Source organism: Hydra vulgaris, chromosome 05, assembly GCF_038396675.1.
Source record: "Hydra vulgaris chromosome 05, alternate assembly HydraT2T_AEP".
NCBI lineage: Eukaryota > Metazoa > Cnidaria > Hydrozoa > Anthoathecata > Hydridae > Hydra > Hydra vulgaris.
Genome location: NC_088924.1, coordinates 20,443,942 through 20,455,000, shown reverse-complemented (window position 1 = coordinate 20,455,000; position 11,059 = coordinate 20,443,942).

Sequence of the window (11,059 nt, the reverse complement as noted above, 5' to 3'; positions counted from 1 at the left end):
ATAACTGAAAAACCCATAACAAATTAGAGAAGATGAGAATGATTTCCGAACTTAAAAAAAAATTAAAAATCACTTAACTCCTGATACACAACACATTTCCCATTACCAAACAGAAAAATCGATAGAAGTAGACCCTTCAATACTTTTTAACCTGAAATATAATAGATTTGATTATAAGTTATAATGAAAAGAAAGTTATATTGTGTTAGCGTAACTATCTGGTAATGGCATATGCCATTTGCATAGAGTGTACTGATTTATTATAACTAAACACTTACATCTCTCAATCCATGCAAGCAAAAATCTGTCTTTCTGGGTAGAAACAATGTATAGTCATCATTATGATTAACATTAATTGTCATGAGCCAGGCAATTTGCTTATGTCAAATAGTAAATGAGCTTTGGTTTCCCATAGCTCGTTGCAACCAGGTCAACCCTGGTTGTTGGATATCGGTAACTAAACGACTATCTAAAATTACATTTCCATATACATATATGTATACATAAAAAGAAATTAAATAACTATAAATCTTTTCATTATCTTAAAAAAAGGGGAGGGTAGAGAATATGAAATACATTAGGCACTGTAAAATTTATTATAAAAAATAAAGATTAACCTACTATCTGTAAATAATATCTATTAATGCAAGTTTATAAAACATACTATTATTTAAAATAACATATACCTTATTACACATTTCCATTATGTTATCACCATATCACCACATGTTATGTCTGCAGAAAGTTGATATTTGCTCACATCATACTCAACACCATCATCATTTTCATTCTCTTTTGGTTTCCAATAAGAAACTATATATACATCACTTTTCTTCTTTTTAATGCCAACAATTCTGCCATAATATACATCCTGGATGTTAGTGGCATTATCGAACCACATGTGGCAAATACTTCTTCCAATAGAAGCTCCAATAAGAATTTCTTCGATATCTGAGGCCTCATTATTTTCTAGGTCAGGAAACATTTCTTTTACCTGATCAGGCATGCAGTTTTTTAATATTTTTTCTACATTTTTGCGTTCTTTGTTTTCTTTTTTCTGAATTTTATCTGCTATTCGTTTTATCAATTTTAATTTCAGGTCATTATGACATTGCATATTTGTAAACCGCTTTTTTCTGGCATTAGAGATAGCCCATAATATCAACTTGCTTTGAATATCATTTGGCTTTTTGCATAGCAGAGCAGTTGTTTTATTTTTGCAAGCACGAAGTTTTGAAGAAAGAAAACAAAGAGTGGCATTTGGAGCTTTGTGCTTTGCAGCGCTAAACATACCCATAAGTTCTTCTGAATCAATGTTGCGAAGCCCAGCTGACTTAGTCTGGTCTTTAAGGTGATCATTAGAACTCATTTCAAATTGCCGCTTGTACTGCCTGTCAATGACGCTAATAACTGCATTAAGGCAGTCAGCTAATACTTTACTCATTTCATCAGTTACTGGGCAAAAGCTGATTATTGAATCAAAAACTACATCTTCAATATCATTACCAACGAAATCAGTTTTTCGTTTAAGTAGAGATAAAGGATTCTTGCTGCTCTCAATAAGAGTGTTCCGAACATCTTTTACTATCTGAATACCAGATATGTAGTCAAGTCCCGTACCTGGTGCAATATAAAATTTTGTCATCCAAGGACCAGAAAGTAGTTTTCCAATTAAAGCTAAAACACACAACTCAGGGACACCTAAGGTGAAAAAGTGAATTAGTAACAAAGAATAATCTTTGTTTGTCTTTACTCCCCGTTAATCTTGCAAGTGTCATTACTATTTGTAATTTGTATTTGTAACTATATTTGTAATTAATTCTATAGCCTAAAATATTGTGTAGCACTTTATCAAATGAACTGAACAGGTATAAAAAAGATAAAAAAATACCTGTTTCAGATGTAAAGTCTTGAAATAAACTATTTCGTAGACCTCCGCATAACGCCATGCCAGAACACAGAAATATCTTCAATATGGCATAATGATGGATTAAAATACCATGTGTGAAAAAGCATATGTAGTCTGTTGCCTCTATAGCGTGGTAGCAATCCTCTGGGCAACTCGTGTTGGTCCAAAAAGGTTACAAAACCTTTTGGATCACCTATGAATATCATAAAGAAGCTCATTTTGGCAATTGCAAGAAGAGTGTGAAATAAAAACATGCACTAATTATAATATTTCATTTTAACTCAAAATTTTATTCAGAAAACTAAATATATTTAAGTAAAAGAATGATTTAGATTAGTTAGAGTACCTTTAGCATCCTTGTAGCGAAGTTTGTTCAGCTGTACAACAATGTTTGCTGCAATGCAGTCTCTTCCAAAAAGTTTCCCTTTTGAAGTCTCTAATGCTTTAAGTGAAGACTTACAAGAGCTGGTCATTGTGTCTAAAGGGTGACGGTGACAGTTTAGTTCATTTAATGATTTCTGCCAAACAAGGTTTAACTTTGCGATTGTTGCATGGTTTGTTGCAACTCTATCACTCATTGTATTTGTTATGTTCCCAATAATAGTGCTTCTTACGTCAGTATATTTGAGTTGATATAAATCACTATATAACTTAGCAAGATTATCGATAGACTTTGTGATATGACTCTGATAGTCATAAGCTGTACCTCCAGGAAGTTGATCAATAGCTACAACCATACATACTGATTCCGTTGTCAAGTGCACAGCATTTATATGAACACCCTCCTGGGTTGTTGTATCAAAACCAAGTGTCAGATCTTTTGTTGTAAATGCTATCTCAGCAGCCTGTAAGTCTGAAAGCACACCAAGCTCACACATCATTTGTTATACAGTTGTACGATGTGGAATTTGACTAAATCGATAGCCAGTATGTTCCCCAATTTTATGGAGCAGAGATGGCACACTTTGTGTAGGAACTTGGCACACAAGCATGTCATATATAAGTCTCCTAATATCTGCTGAGTAGCATTTTTCATTTTTGGTGTTTTATGTTACTTGCTTAATTTCCTCCAACTCTTCCTGTAAAATCTGAATTTCATTTTGCAGTACAAGAATTGCAGAATTTTTTTCAGCAAGTTGTTGGCTTAACATTGCCTTTTGATAAGAAAACTTTCTTTGCGTGGATGTCAACTGTTGTTTCAAACAAAAAATTTGATTTTGAAGTTTTTTCAACTGTAAATTTAAAAACTTTTCTTTTAATTTTTTTCTAAGTTGAGAAATTATCTTTTCCTTACGAGTAATAACTTGATTTAGATATTTAAATCTGTATGCTCTAGCCTTTGCCTTATCTTTTAAACCTTTAATATCCTCTTTATGCTTTCTCTTCTTAATTGCCATTTCGTTTGCCAAAATGGTTAATCTCTTTCTCATAACCTTTTTTCTGGGACTTAACTGGTCAGCTCTCAAACTGGATAGTGGTTCATGAGAAGAGGTTTTTAAAGTAGGACGAGATAAAGGAGATAAGTGATCACTATTCGATACAGATGAAACACTGATTTGTTGAGAAGAAAATGAAGAACATGTAGGAAAGTCAATTGAGGTTGCAATTGATTGGGATGTTTGTGCCACAGCAGATGTTGTTATTTGGTATGCAAAGAGCATGTTGCAGATGTCAACAAATGGTTTCGAATTTCGTGAAAAATGGTTTACAAAGACTTTTGATGTTCTAACTAGTTGCTGAATCTGACTTATACAAATTTTGATGTTAAAATACTTACCGATTAGTTCTACAGTTACTTTATATGAATCGTTTTTAGCTGCAAATATATGCAGTACATGCCATTTCTACAGCCAATATTTAAATGAGCTGGTATTGGAAAATTACAAGCTAAATAAGTCTTAGCTTTATCATAAAATAGATTTGTTTTCTTCTGAGGTCCCATGATGCACTAAATTAAATTCAACAATCATAATACTACTATTTAATTGGGTCAGCTATTAATCATAATTAAATAATTTAAAAAATTACAATTAATCTATAAAAAAAATTTTTAAATATATGTATAATTTTTATATATCATATATAGCTTAAGGTGGCTATATGGTAAATTATGGGTATGGAAAAAGCTGAGAAAATGCTGTTTTTGTTTTTAATGAATTTTAAGCAGAATCATCATAAAATAGTGTTATATAATTTTAATTTTAACATTTTAAATTTTATTTTGCAGAATTTTGCCTTTAAACTAATTTTGGTGTGTGAAAAGAGTTAGCCATCAAAAAAAAAATTAACATATAACCACCGTAATTATACTTGTTAGTTTTTGTGTACATCATTTAACAATTTAAAAAAAAGAAAACCCAAATATCCTTAGTAGTAAAAGGCTATTAAAAAAAAAGTTTGTATAACAGTTCTTATAAAATATATCATTATAATGAATAAAAAATCAAAAATACTGAATTCTCCACTGTCAAAAGCCGCCCCTCCCCCTAACACAATGTAACGGAAGTGGAAATACATACTTCCACTGCGCGGAACAATAGGGTATGTGGTCATGAATATTTTTTGATGAAATTTGGCAGGCACATAGAAAATAGATCTATACAGTTGCCTGAAAAATTTTAAATGTGTACCAAAATGTCTTCAATATAAATGCACCTCCGGAACAGAAACAAAATTTTAAAACCGAATGAAAATCACTGGTAACAGTAAAAAAAAAACAGAATTTATAACAAAAAGTAACAGTAACAACAGCAGAAACAGTTTTATAAAGTGTGACAGTAACAGTAACACTAAAAGAGGTGGAAATGGTACCTCCACTGGGTCGAAAAATACGGTATGTGGTCATTAATATTTTTTAATGAAATTTGGCAGGCACATAGAAAATAGATCTATACAGTTGACTGAAAAATTTCAAATATGTACCAACATGCCTTTGATATCAATGCAGTGCCAGAACAGGAAAGAAATTTTAAATAGCAATAAAAAAACTGAAAAATTTATTACTTGTAAAAAAAAACCATAATTTATTCAAGATAAAACATTCTACTTTTTTAATAAAGTCTAAGCTGATATAAAATTCTAAAAAAAAAGACAAAAAAATACATCTTTACTACACCGACTTCGAGCACGCTGTGAAAAAAAAAGGTCACAGTTTTTAACTTTGAAATTGGTGCCGTAAAAAGCCAGATACGCACGTACCTACACAATGCCACTGCAGTAGTCATGTATAAAACTTTATATCTAATGATACTAGTGATGTACATTTTGCAGGTATTATTAATACATTTTTGAACAATTTATGTGTAAGATCTTACAGTTATTTATTTTTTTAATACTTATTACTGTATGACATTTCTGAAAACATTTTAAATACCTTCTTTATTAAATGAATGAAATATTTGAAATGTCAATACAGTAATAAGTATTGAAAAAAAAAATAATTATAAGATCTTACACAAAAATGATTTGATTATTGCCTTTATTTTTACATTGATAATTTAGATGTAGTAAAATATTATAAGCACATTATTTAAATTTTAATTATTATTTTATTATTAAAAAAAAAAAAAAAAACATAAAGTCACAAGAACCTCTTGAAGTTGACTTCTTATGAGGTAACATTCTAAGATTCTTATAAGATAAATGAATTTTGTTAACTTTTAAAATTTAAAAAAATAGAAAATGTATCAAAAAATGTATCAAATAATGTATCAAGACCTTTCTTTATTTTGTAAAATGATACTATTTTATAAAAATGTGACGCAACAAATTTTTAAAATATACTAATAAAATGACCCACACTAGATTGGCCGAATATTGGCTACGGCATTCGCGTAAGAACAGATTTTTATAGCAAAATATTGAGCCGATACTACATTGCCAAAATGTTGGCCCAACATAGTACGATATTTGCGAAAAATAGATTTGGATATTTGAAATATTAGGCCGAAAACATTTTTCAAATGTTGGCCTAACTTAGTACGATATTTGCGAAAAACTAATTTGCAGAATTGAAATATTACGCCAAAAAAAAACATTGGTTAAAAAACATTGGTTGGCCTAACGAAACAAATTTGCCAATGTTAAAACTGACGTTGGGCTAATGTAAGTTGCCGTCTGGGATGTCTGTACCAATAGAAACCACTCGGAAAAACTTTTGATATTGATTGGTCTGTTATAATTTTTTTGTTATTTTTTCATGGTTTCCATTTACAATGACTGTAAGTGTGAAAATACGCGCAATCTGGCAATTGGGAAGGTTTTGAAAAAATATCAACACCGTGATATTTAAGTCATCAAAATCCTAAAAATGGGACAGAAACAATTAATTCTTAAAATAGAACCGAAAAAATATTTTACTTTTAAAATTCTATAAATTGCGTCGAAATATTTTTGTTTTCGAAATTCTAAAAATGTCACCAAAGCAATAATTTATTTCCACAATCCTAAATTTTGTACCCAAAATTTTAAAATCCATTAATGAAATAATAATGGAACAAAATTAAAGAAATAACTGGAAAAAAAAGTCCTAATTGGAAGAGCCTTCCAGTCAATCCTAAATCAAATAATGAGTTTATTACAGATAAAACTTTAATTGCAAAACAATTTAAACAGTATTTTGTTCATATAGGTTCTAACCTAGCATCAAAAATAGAAACCACAGAAGCAAAATTCAAATCGTATCTAAATTCTAGTAATACTAATGTAAAATATCAATGTAATGGACAATAATGAACTTACGGAAAGAGAACTGTTAAATGCAACGTTTTTGTTAAAACCTTAAAAAAGTTTAGGATATGATGATATCAGATTAGGCACGTCATTATAAAGTCAATAAAGTTTTTAACTATTCCACTATTGCACATTTTTAATCTACCTTTGAAACAAGGCGTTTTTCCTGAAAATATAAAACTGAAAAAGTTGTACCAATTTTTAAATCTGGTGATGTCTCAAACGTTGTAAACTATAGACCAATTTTAATTCTTCCTTGTTTTTCAAAAATACTAGAAAGAATTACGTGCAACAGACTTAATTTCTTTTTAAATAAAAATATTGTTCTTTACAACAAACAATTCGGATTTAAGTCAAGACATACCATTATTCACCTTATTCATGACATACTTAAAGCATTTGATGAAAAAAAATACTATAAAAATATATATTTCATAGATCTCAGCAAAGTGTTTGACACAGTTGGTCATACCATCCCAGTGGGCACGTGTTGTCCGGGGGACGTCTACCAAACGTCTCATGAACGTCCAGACGTTCAACGGACGTCCTCTGGACGACGCATGCCCACTGGGATTCTTCTAGCTAAACTCAAACATTGATTGGTTTTAAAATAACTTTGCAAATAGAAAACAATGTACATCGTACAACGAAGGAAAATCAAAATAAATGACAGTCACATGCGGTATTCCTCAAGGATCAATACTCGGATCACCACTATTTCTTGTTTATATAAACAACTTGCATAAATTTCAAAAGCCATAACTTCATATTATTTTCCTATGACACAAACTTGTTTTACTCTAATAGTAACATCGACTTCTAATTAGAAACAATTAGTCAATAAGGAACTCACAAATTTAACTGAATGGTTCAAGTCGAATAAACTATTCTTAAATATAAGTAAAACCAAATACACTCTTTTTCATAGACTCCACGAAAAAAAAATTATTCCATTAAAACTTCCTATCTATGTATTGATAATAATGTAAAACGAGAGCACTCCGTGCTCTAATGTAAAAAGAGAGCATTTGTGATCGTTCTTAGGTGTAATTCTTGACAAAAATCTTTCGTGGCGTAAACATATATGTTTAATAGAAAACAAAATATCAAAAAATATTGGCTTATTATATAAAGTTAAAAGATTTTTAAACCAAAACTGTTTAAAAATCATTTACTTTACTTATATTGATAGCTACCTTAATTATGGGAACATTGCTTGGTGCAGCATCAGCGCAACCAAAATAAAAAAACTACTCAGTAGATAAAAACATGCTGTACGAATTATTTCAAACGTAAATAGTTTAACGCCCTCAAAAGGTTTATTAAGCAAACTGAATATACTCAATGTTCATCCACTAAACATTTAACAAATACTTACTTTTATGCAATTGATAATAAAATAACACCTCTAATATTTATTACCCTTTTTAACAAAATAAATCATGTTTACTCTACTAGATTTTTTAATCAGAACTACATTCAACCCAAAACCCATTATACAGCCACCAAATTCTCTATTGCAAATATAGGACCCAAATTATGGAATTCTAAACTTAATTACTACATCAAAACTACTACTTTTTTTTCACAAATTTAAAATAAGACTTAAACGAAAACTTCTTACTATTGACAATGAATGAAAGTTATTTCTAAATATCTTTAGTTTTTTTCTCTTTTATTTATTTACTTAATTATTTTATTTTTTATGTTTATACTCGGTATAGTTAAGGCGATTAATAAGTTATTCAAATTCTTTTATTTGGAATTAGCATTATTTTATGATACCGCAAAATTTATCATTTTTTCAATTTTTTTCGTTTTTTCATAATTCACAGACCTGATTGTTTAACGGAAATATGTTTTAGTCAACAAAATATCATACAGACGCAATAATATTTTTAATATTTTTTTTGTGGGGTATGTTTTTCTCTTGATGCGTGCTGAAATGCTTCTTTTTTGGTAGCATATATAGAACAGTAAGTTTCACTATTAAATTGAGGTGAATTAGTATTACAACTTTTATTCCACATTCAATATACCATAACTACTTTATACGTATCTTTAACGTCTATCAACTATTTTTAATTTTAGATTAAAACTACATTAAAATTCCAATTAAAACCAAATATAAAACAAACATAAATATCTTCTATACTTCAAATAAAACACTTTGCCATAAAATGGGGCGGCTTGAAATTGGACTGCATCAGTTAGCTGTTTGCTTTGTTCATGCCTCTCTATAGAATGCTGTCAATGTGACCATCATCAAATCCAGTTATGTCATCGAATCCAGTTCTGAAATTGTTATCTGAATCTTAAAAGAATCATTAGAAGAAACAAAATGTTTTTCCAGTGGATAGCGAATAAATAAACCTCTCTCGAATTTCACCATTTTTCAATTTGAAAGTAAAATAGTTTAGAGAGCAGTACTTTAAATATACTTTTGACACATTTTTGTATATTTCAAAATCTTTTTCTGTAACATTTTGATCCGGAGTTTCTTTTAAAGAAATCCAGTAGCATAGTGCTTTTTTTCCTTTACAATTCTGGTTCAGATTGACATATTAAAAAACTGAACTAAATCAAAAAAATAGCTTTGCAGTTATTATTTTGTTAATTTGTTTAAGTTTGCAAAAGTTTTTAAATTAAAGCTTATAACATAATTCATATAAAGCTTATAACATAAAACATGTTCTTTCAGCCTTTTTACCAATTAAAAGAAATATATGCATATTAATTTAAAAAAGGTATAATAAAAACATATATATGACAAAAACAAACTGAAAGCCATAAAGCCAACTTAAACAGATTAACATGCGAACCTTTTTATCCCGCTTAGTCATATTGTTTTACGTAATAAAAAAGCTAGGCATTTTATATATTTTTAAACCCTTGCAGTAGTAATATAGAGGCCCCAACAAACTCACAATCGCAGTGGAATGTATGTATAAATTGAGAAAGAACTTCACAATTAATACACTTATTCCACTGCAGTTCAGACAACTCAGAGCTACTGCAGTACAGATCACTGCAGTTCAGACAACTCAATATATTGGAAAATTAAAAGATTTAACCTCTCCAAATTAGGATGATAATTTATAGTATGTTATTGGGTAATTTTTCAACATGTAACATTCTTTTCCTAATTGGAAAAATCGGGCATTATTTGAATGTCAATTTTACTACTATTCCCCATCGTATTACTGTTGAGCAAATGACTCGTGAGCTTTGAACTAAAACAGAACTCCAATAGCACAATAGGCTGTCAGTAGTTCTCACCTTACTCTAGGATTTCAGTCAAAGTTTTAAGTTCTCTAAAGTTAGAAAGTTGTAACTTATTTGAAAATGATTGTATATGTTCAAAATATAGATAGTGCCAAAGGACGTTGTCATAATGCAACAATTTGTTATATATTAAACAATTTCAGTAAGAAAAGGTCAACAGATTATCTAGATAGTTTAAAGAATTAGAAGTATAGCCAAAAGGTAATCAGGCGGTCTATTAATATTGCACGTAAAAATAGAATAAAAACTCGACCAAAACATAATAAAATTTAAGCAAAGATCTTTAACAGACAGACCTGCAAAAGCCATAAAAATGGACGAAAAAGAAAAAAGAAAGTTAGAGCGCCAACTGTGCGTATTAAGTATTAGCAAAACGAGAACTCAATATAAACACTCTAAAATTTAAGTAATATACATTCTGCCAATCAACTTGATAATTTAGATCATGTTATATTAGAGAGAATTGTTGTCAGAAAACTTGAAAGACGGCTCTGGCTTTCCTTCGTGTGGTGTTGATTGGTAAAAATGATTTATTTTGTTTCTAGTAAATGATTGAAACTTTAAAATGGATTTTAAAATTTCAATATAATTTTGTTTTTAGTAAATGATTGAAATTTTAAAATGGATTTTAAAATTTCAATCATGTACTAAAAACAAAATTATATGGTTTATAAAAGACTTTAGTCTTGTCAGCGAAAATATCAGAAGTTTTAGTTAGCTGGTCAATCTTTTTGTGAGGAGATTAAAGAGGACAATGCTGAGATCAAAACATGGAGGAACACCAATAAGAACATGAACGCAATCAAAGCAATATTAATCATAGACCTAATTTTAATAAATCTGTTGACATTGAACTTTTTTCAAACATAATTGTGTAACTTGATCTGGATTAACAGTTCCAACTGTACAATAAATTCAAATGTATCGAGTCTTTTCATACCGTTTACATAAGAAAAAGCTTTTTTATTTGGTCCAATAAAGCTAACCATTGAACTGGTGGATTCATTTAGAGTAACAATAATATGCTTCAAACCAGGCTTGTTGCAACGTTTTCACTTTAAACACATAACACACAATTTAAACAGATAACACACAATTTTAAAGACATAACACACCTATTCAAAGGCATTCTTA